Source organism: Athene cunicularia (genome assembly GCF_003259725.1).
Source record: "Athene cunicularia isolate RWA chromosome Z unlocalized genomic scaffold, athCun1 chrZ_part3, whole genome shotgun sequence".
Taxonomy (NCBI): Eukaryota; Metazoa; Chordata; class Aves; order Strigiformes; family Strigidae; genus Athene; species Athene cunicularia.
The window spans coordinates 14,445,283-14,452,204 of record NW_020799144.1 but is presented as its reverse complement, the minus strand read 5'-3'; the positions used below and the strand labels follow the sequence as shown (position 1 = coordinate 14,452,204).

At 42.8% G+C, this 6,922-nt stretch overlaps 1 long non-coding RNA gene across 1 annotated transcript; it reads right to left on the bottom strand.

Moving 5' to 3' along the window:
* Positions 1 to 2,416: 2,416 nt before the first annotated feature.
* LOC113490263 lies at positions 2,417 to 6,219 on the bottom strand. Its single transcript, XR_003400189.1, has 3 exons — positions 6,088 to 6,219; positions 5,833 to 5,992; positions 2,417 to 3,727 (listed from the first exon to the last, which is right to left on the bottom strand). It is a non-coding gene; the product is annotated as an uncharacterized LOC113490263 (long non-coding RNA).
* Positions 6,220 to 6,922: the final 703 nt, after the last annotated feature.

Here is a 6,922-nt window from a genome sequence, read left to right as displayed (position 1 = left end):
ATAGCACATACACCTATGGCCAAGAAGGGAACGGTTATACAACACCCACAGGTGAAGGAAAATTCCCTTCTTGGCCCTGAGGCTGGAGGGAGGATGGCTGTGTTTGAAGGACATGGCATACACCACGGCTACAATACCTACTCCGTGCGGACAAACACCCACGGCTCGAGTGGTGGCTGCTGCGGGGGAGTGACTACACTTACGAACACCAAAACAAGAACCTCGTTGCTCCCACAAAACAGAAATGAGCTACAGCCACGGATGCCACTTCCTAGGCCAAAATTCTCTAGTGATGTCATGAAGTTGTGACATGAAACATCACTGCAGCTCTGCCTTCCAGAAGAGGGTGGTTCTTCAGGGATGAAAAGTATGGATGTTTCTGGTGATTAATTAACACTCGCACGGTCATTGAATGTTATGTTGCACAGATGCCTGATTTGCCAGTTATCAGGCCTAGCATAAAGGACACAGCCAGCATAAAGATGAACCAATAACCAAACTGTATTTGATACAAAAGGGTCAGTCCATGGGTGAGTGCTGGGGGTACAAACAAGTCAGTCAGGTTATACATAATCAACATCAATCCCACTGACCCCAACGACACTGCACGACCAGCAATGGGTGGGATAAATGGTGATATGCATCTCCCATAGAAGGGACGGGAGACAACCGAGTCAACAAGCCAAACACATCAGACCAAGGAAGCCACACACTGTATCTCCACACAGCCCGCGTTTACAAAGGCCAGACGTGCCTGGAGCCCAGTCCCAGGGAGGCGGGAGGTCCTTCCCCAACAGGGAACTCTGCACAGGGCATCCACCTCACACACAGACACTGCCCCTCCTGCCAGGGGTCCCGGCTGTTATCCCTGCGTGGGACACCTGACCTTGGGTTACTGACTGCGGGACCCCTGGGGCTCCTTTACCCAACGGCTCTGTCTGCCAGGCCGCCCACCCTGGAGGGAAACTCACCCCCCTTTGGGAAGGGCTGTGGGAATCACCCATGTGTCAACCTTGATTTCGGGCTTGGGTTGAAACCCCAGCATTTCAATGCCCTTCCTAGAAGTTTGGTATTTTTGCCAGCTATTTAATCAAAAAGTCCTGCTGTCTTTATTGGTCTCTACAGAAGGGTCAGACTCTCAAAACCATGAGTGGTATGAAGATAATAGGCAATTTCTGAGCCTAAGATTACTGAAGCATCTACATAACTACCTCTTCCACCGTATTTCCACAAAGAGAAATATGTTGAGCAGGTATCTTTCCCACTGCTCATGTCATTCACTATCCCCTAGGGCTGAAACTATGATCTTTTCAGAAAATTAAAAAGATATCAAGGCTAAAATTGGATTTACTCCGTTTAGAGGGTATCACTAATACAGTAGGTACTTCAAAGCAGAATCTCTCTGGTAATGAGCTGTGAACAGTCACTGAAACACCCAATAACACAGATTGGAAGGCACCTCTGGCAGTGCCAAGTCAAATCCTGTTCTCTGTTAGTCAGTATTGTAGATCTCCATGGTTACTTTTCCCCATATACTCTGAAGCTCTTGCCTTTGGCAACTGCTCCTGTAGTCTCTAACTGATTCTTAGTGTTGACAGTAGCAAAAGTCCCATTAACTTCTGCAAAAGCAGGATGGGGTTATGAAAACAAACCCTTGATCTGTCTGTATCTGATGTGCCTATTAATGTAACATCCAAGTCAAAGGAATTTTCACTCAAAGATTCACATTTCACCTTTTTTTTTTTTTTTTTTTTTTATTGGAGCCATGAATATCACAAGGAATACCTTTATTTTGCAATATGGAGATCTGAAAGGTAAACAAGCAATTCTATAAAAAGAAAGAACTTGCACATATCACTAGGTATCAAATTTGTTAGGCAGTCCAGTTACTGAATTTGTTCTCCTGCAGTGAATTTACATCTGGCTTCCCCAGAGTGAAGAGGTTAACATCTGTTCCAGCTCTTTTATTTGTTTAGCAATTTCTTGCTTATAAATATAGAATTGTTAGGGTTGAGGTAGATTTTGCACCAGATACAGAACGAAAATAATAGATTACAGATTTTGCAGAGTACAAGACTTACGGACATGCGGTGCTTATTTGAAGTTTCTGTGAAATAACCAAATATCACCATATAGAAGGTCCTATACCTTAAGGCATTATTGTCCAGAGTAAAGGTGACGTTTTTCTTTACTTCCAGTAAAATTTGGTTCCTCAGTTTCAAACTTTGTGCAAGTCAGGGCTATTTGGCTTCTCGACTCAGCTCCCACCAGAGGACTTCAAATGATATTTAATTCACACTAGAAGTTACTTATTTCATAATAACTCATTCCATGTAGCCCACCCAAAACCCAGATGGTAACAGCTTTCAATTACTGTTGACATAAATTGGATCTGAAACACATGTGGAAAGCCTAATGTAAATGTGAGTACTGGGTTGCCTGAAGTAGAGTTCAATACCTACTGTGGGAGGTATTCTTCAGCAGCAGAGCCTCCTGTTGCACTCCCAACACTATTACGAATTCCTGCTCAAGGAATTTATACAAATCATCTATAGATTAACTTTAATATAAGCTGGTATATGTCACTCATTTCCAACTGATCCTGTCAAGCTAAACGAGTGATTCACTTACAACGACACTTAAAATTGTTCCTTCAGGTCTAATCAGGGTTTCTCGTGTTGTTTCTGAGATTTATTTGCCACTTGCTTGTCAGCAACAGTTTCTAATGCTTCTCCCTCCCGTAGCCCAGCCAGTTATTGCTCCTGTCCTTGTATTTACTACCTCATGCCAAGGAAATCTCTTGGGCTGTAAGGTTAAACTTTTTATCTCACTGAGTGTCTGTTTTCAGCAGTGGTGCACGTTGTTTTATCTCTCTGCTTCCACAGAGAAGACTAAATGTTTGTCAACTTTATCCTAGATGATAACATGGGGTTACACATACCAGGTACAATAAGGTTTTATCTACGACTTCAGCATAACCGTAAGTCAAAAGGCATATTAACTTTATTTTGTTGTTTCCATTTCAAGTTTCTCTGCCAAACATATTTCAGAAATGATTGTAGCCATTATATTTTCTAGCTGAAATATTTACAATATAGCAAAGTAGTATGAATAATCATCGCAGTCTGCCAGCCAATCATTTGGGCTTTTGTTAACTTTCACTTACAGTGTTTGCATTCACTTAGACACAGGCATGGCTGAAAAACAAGCAACTGGCCAGAAGTAATCTGACCTCCAAAATTTCAGAGTTAAGGGGTTTTGAGTTTTCTGGGTTTTCACTTGTTTAAAGCTTTGTGTCTATAGGTAGGCTGTCCTCCCTGTCCTGACCCACTTAGCCCTCTGAACCCCAAGGATGAAGATGCTGCCAGATCTTCACAATCTACCACCAACTGACAAAATTGTCTTATCCAGTTCAACTTCTTGGTATTGTTGACTGAGCTTGCAAGGTCTTGTACTCAACTTGAAGATATTGCTCCATTTGGATGTTACACAACAGCTTATGAACATCACACGTACTCAATCAGTTCTGAAGTTCCAGGGAAAATAAAAGGGCAAAACTCTAGTGCTGTCGTTGGGAAAAGGAGAAACACAGCAGGGTGGAGACATGAGTCTACTGGAATGTGATCATCAGAACTCCAAACTCTAGCAATCTTTGACTTTTTTCCAAGGAAGTTGTTCCACTTCAGCTCTGTCAACTTTCTAATGCACTTCTGAAAGCACTCACATCCTGAAAGAGGAGGAGGATAAGGGGAAAGAAAGGAGCGAGAGCAGTAAAGGGCAGAGGCATAAAAGCACAAGGGAACAGGGAAAAAGGTACAAATGAGTAGATAAATACATAAAAATCCCAGAGTTGGGGAGAGGAAGTATATAGAGAGACCCTTGCCATTAAACAAGTAAAAAATGTGGATTAAACTTTTGGCAAGAAATGTGAGATTTGTTCCTGGAATTCAGGGAAGTAACAAGTGGCACACAGTGGGGCTGGGAGAGGGAAAAAAAGGGGGAACACAAGAAGCCCTTGTTACGCTCAATGAGTTGATGCCATAGAAATAATAACATGTAGCCGTCCAGTGCATATAGGTTAGGCTTTATCCCACAGGATCCTGACAAAATAATACAGTCTACTTAAAAAAAAAAAAAAAAAAAAATCCATTTGGTATCCATTTTGTTAAATTATAATACAGATCTGGCAGAACAAACCTTCCTGCTCCCCACTGACAATGTTGGAGACTGCTGGCGTCTAATTACACTGAACAAAATTAGTGTCAACCAACCCGTTTTAATTTCTAAAGGCTAGTGCATGCTCCAGAATCTTGACAGCATGAAGACTGCCTGGATAGCAGGACGGCGGCGTAGTGTGAGAGGCATTTGTCATGGGGGACGGACAGATTTCTCTGTGCTGTGATGATTCCAGCCCTGCTCCATCAGGCCCTGCCACCGCCTTGCTGACGTGGAGGAGGATGAAGCCCACTACTGCTCTGCCCCAGCGGTGGAGCGTGGTTGCAATCAGCAGCAAGGCATGTCTCCACTCCTCCCTTTGCCTACGGAAAGCAGAGTGGTGGCAAGGGTGGGAGACACGGTGACAGCCCATCGCAGAGAAAAGGGGGATGCCGGGCTGAAGCCTTCCACGAAATACAAATCACCTGCATGGTCTTCCAGCAAGATAAATCTCTTTGAGAAACAAGAAAGAGGTAGTAAGGTTAGGGAGATAAAGAGAAAAACTCATCTCCCTCCTTCACAGTTTATGGTTTATTTACCAAGCCCTTAGGGTTAGCAGTACACTGTGATGTTTCAATACCTTCTCAGTGCCAACACCATGAAAGATTTAAGATGGGATCACTGATGGCAAAGAGCAGGGATGCTCTCTACGCCTGCAGAACAATGGAGGAACATTTTGCAGACCCTGCGCCGGCCTGAGGTCTGCAGGGGGGTGTGTGTAAGTAACATCGATCATCCACAATAGGCAACAGACCAGACTTTGGGCCTCAACATGTTATTTGCATTCCCTGACCCACACCCAAGCCTCTTGCATGACTGCAGGCATGAAACATCCATGGAAGTGTGTTCATGGAGTGCAGTTGGTCTGCAGCTGCACGGAGGACCGAGGGCAGAATATTTGTGAATAAGACCAAAGAGACCATCAGCTTTTTGTGCACTAAAATATTTTAAAATATACCCTCCAGAGTGAAGCTGAAACTGAACGCAGAACGCATTTTCTATTTGATCAGCCGAAACACAACATTTCTAAAAGGCTGGTAAAAAATAATAAGAAAAAGAGAGACCAAAACAGCGTTCTGAATTCAAAATGTAAAGTACTTGCATGAGTGAGGTCTTAACTCCCTTACAAGTCTGATCTATGTGAATCTCCACTGAACAAAAGAGGAGTAGGAGGTCCTTGCTGCCTCATCAGAAAGACAGAGAATTTTATGGGACTGGGGTCTTAATTGCATTGGTCTTGCCAACTATTTCTTTAAACACACATTTAATTGCACAAATACATTTAAAAAAGGCCATAAAGCCACCACTACATAACACATAGAGTAAACATTAAAGAGAATGAGCTAGCTCAACACAAAGCAGGTCAGAAATAAGGCAACGTTACCAAGTTATACAAGTCCTACTAAAAGGACTTCCCCGTTACCCAAAGTCTAACCTCGAGTGTGTTTTCTGAAAGAGCCTCTTTTCTAACAGTCTTTCGAAAAGAGCTGCTGGAAACAGCTGCCTTCCCCCCCATAAACCGGCTAACACAGTTCACAGTTGGTTTGGAGAGCACAAAGTGATTGCTATGTTTATGAAATCCTATTCCTGTTAGTCAAGGAAATGAGTTTGACTCACCGGCTTGTTTATGAGTTTTGCTTTATGCAAGCTACTGCTGACTTCAGACTGCTGACCCACCAGCGCTGCTCTGAACTTCTGCTCAGAGGGGTTTTGCACAAGATACGCTTCTGTTTCTGCAGGGGATTCCTGTTTCTTCAGAGGTAGTGTTTTTTTTATTCTGAAAGCATTATAGTGAAAGTGGGCGACGGGCCCCTGTATGCTACGGATGTGTAACCACAGCAGAGCAGCACAGCACCCCTGTAATATTCTTACCTCATTCACCCTGCGAGAGAATGATTTACTCTCTCTGAGCACTCCCTTCCCATGCCAGTCCTCACCAGCAAGTATGCAACAGCAGATCTGCTGCCTTTAAATTCAAGAATGACTCCACACTTCAAATTTAATCAATACTTTATAAATAAACAAACAAACAAACAAATAAATAAATAAATAAATTGGCCTTTCATATGCAGGTCTGAAGACCTAGAAGGTGAACCCTCAAGGATTCTGCAGCAATTGCGATTATTGGTTTGCAACAGTCTGAGGTCTCACTGTGGGAACAACAACAAATTTAGCTTACTGGAGAAAAGAGAAGGGGAAAAAAAATAAAATGTTGAATCACTTGCAGAAATCTTGGTTTGCATGTTTCTTCTCTGGGCTCTACTTTCTGCTTGGTATGCACTGGAAAACTTTAATGAGACTCACCCCCCCTCTCCTTTCCAGGGGTACATAGCACATGACTGAAGGCTCCGTTCACATTCAGGCTATTGTTCTGCCTCCCTTTGTTTTAGCCTACCTTAGCTTGGAAACTGAGGCTGGAAGTTAAAAACATCATAAACCCATAGAAAATACATTTCAGCATGAGTCAGAGATTTTTTTTTTTAATTTTTTTTTTCAGCTAACCGAAGGGAAATCAGAGAGGAAGAGAAACCACCTCTCTATCTTCTGTACATAGAGTTCACTGATGAAGATATGATAAGAAAATTGCACATATGAATGTACAGCTATATAGCTTGTGTGCACATGCAAGCTTACACGCCGTTTGAATTTGAGCCCATTTTCAAATGCTTACTTTGGGGGATTTTAGCTTCTTAGGTAAGCATAAAGT